Source organism: Saccostrea cucullata, unplaced genomic scaffold (assembly GCF_032062105.1).
Source record: "Saccostrea cucullata isolate Sc308-1 unplaced genomic scaffold, CSIRO_AGI_Scuc_v1 ctg11123, whole genome shotgun sequence".
Taxonomy (NCBI): Eukaryota; Metazoa; Mollusca; class Bivalvia; order Ostreida; family Ostreidae; genus Saccostrea; species Saccostrea cuccullata.
The window spans coordinates 13,548-15,671 of NW_026923111.1; the positions used below are offsets into that span (position 1 = coordinate 13,548).

The following is a 2,124-nucleotide window of genomic DNA, read 5'->3' on the forward strand; positions in this document are numbered from 1 at the left end:
TTCATGTATGCACGTGCGTGCAAGTGAAATGAGCAAAATCAAAAAAACACTTGAATGAGCGTATCTTTTTAATACTTTAGGATTAAATACTTTAATTTTTAGTATATTTAAATATATAGATTGTGTAGACAAGATGATATGGTCATTATGCACATGCATTCACATGAGCACGCGTGCAATGCTAAAATTTGAATGAACTTGGTACACTTCTGGGTAAACATTGTAAAAGTCTCAAATGCATTGAGTTTGTCTTATTCAATGAAGCTTACAGGGGACATGGCACCAAAAGGGAGTTGGGGAGCGTTTGGGGAACATCTGTAACGGTCCCCGTTACAATTAGCACTAGTTATATTTATATGAGGTGTAAATAAAACTGTGTACTTACTTGTACTTCTGTCATGTTTTCTTCTTCTTCTTTTTAAATATTTAACAAGACATACCGTATAAAATTTTGTCAACAAAATAAAAGAGAGAGAAAAAGAAGAGGGATATTAAATCATACAATTTTACAACGGACAATAACATGCTTTTCGCTGCGACAATGTTGCAAGAGTTATCGCTCTTAGTGGTCAAAATATTTGAGCGAATTAAAGGCATTTTTTTTTTATCATTTCTGTTCAAAATGCACAGTTTTTTTAAAAAAAATTTTCATAAATTATCATAAAATGACTATTAGAATATAATTCAAGGGGCATTTCGGTAGTTTTAGGGGGCATTTCGGTAATTTCCAGGGGCATTTCAGTAAATCAGGGGCATTTCGTTAATTCGGGTTACCCCTGTTATGGTATAACCCTAATTTTAACCAGTAAGAGACTAGTAGGAGTTCGTAAGATGACTCGGAGGGTCATCGAGTTTGATGTTCATTGCCTCAAATTGCGTTCAAATTGTCACTTCGGACCATTATTCTTTTGCAAGAGAGCAATTAAATATGAGTGAAACTCTGGTTAGGTGGTTTTTGTACATACAGTGCGGAAATTGCTTGCAGTTGGCATCGGTGTTCCCAAAAGCTGAGAAAATCCAAAGGGATGCAGAACTTCAGTGTCAATACTCAATACAAAGATTGTAACAGGTAAGCATTTATATTTATATATATTTTGTTTATGGAATTTATGTTATTTAATCTAGGCATTGACAACTAGTAAAAAATATAATTTCGGCATTGAAAACTAGTATAAAACATTGGAGCTTAATTCCTCATCTAAATTTTCATCTGAAACTATGAAATTTTGGATAAGGCATACAATTTATAAATAGGATTTACATGTTCATGCATCTAAATAATTACATGTAATAAAATTGTATCTATCCTTTTTGTAGCTATAATCTACAGTTCATTGCGGGAGACCCTCAATGTGTCGTCAATATTAAATTTACAATTAATACATGAAAGGATTTTGAAGGTATGAACAGTTTTATTATATCATTTAGTAGATAGATATATTTTAAATTTGGTGGCTCTAAAATTAAATGTTTATTTGTCAATTTGCTCGAGAATCAGTGTAAGAAAAATATTTGACTACATGCAATAGAATACCCCGTTATGTTGGACGGAATAATCTCTGCTGCAAACTTTTAATGAATCACATGCACATTATTAATCTGTATGAAACAATCATTTGTAGTACAAAAATATTTCTCATTTTCAACAGGTGTTCAATGCTGAAAAATCAAAGAACTACGGGTATTTGTGTGTGCTGATTGGTAAAGTTTCATGAAAAGGAGTCTGGCAGAGACGATGGCACTTTCTCATCTAAGCTGATCTATAGCTATGTCAGAAATGTTGAAAATAGATTAATTTATGTTTTCTCCCAAAACCAGTGATGGCAAACCTAGAGTGACTGGAACATCTAAAGTTCTACAAAATATTGTCCCAAAGTTGTGAGAATTTTTTGCTGCCACATAAATGGTCTGTATTATGGATCCTCTACTAAGTGTAACACATACCTTATGAGATTATTGTCGCAGTCCTTATAGTATCTACATTTATATCACAAGTACTATTTATTGTGTCATTAAAATCTTGAAATTTATTTTCTAAGTCATTCTGTATCGAATGTTTATCACTCTGCTTTGATACAATTTACTGTCGCTATCAATTTTTAACTTCAGTATATCTGTTAAAAT

General features: G+C 32.1%; 1 long non-coding RNA gene across 1 annotated transcript; it reads left to right on the forward strand.

The window, feature by feature from the left end:
• Positions 1–827: 827 nt before the first annotated feature.
• LOC134263188 (uncharacterized) lies at positions 828–1,886 on the forward strand. The gene is made up of 3 exons (XR_009991207.1): positions 828–1,069; positions 1,318–1,400; positions 1,650–1,886. It is a non-coding gene; the product is annotated as an uncharacterized LOC134263188 (long non-coding RNA).
• The last annotated feature ends 238 nt before the right edge of the window (positions 1,887–2,124 follow it).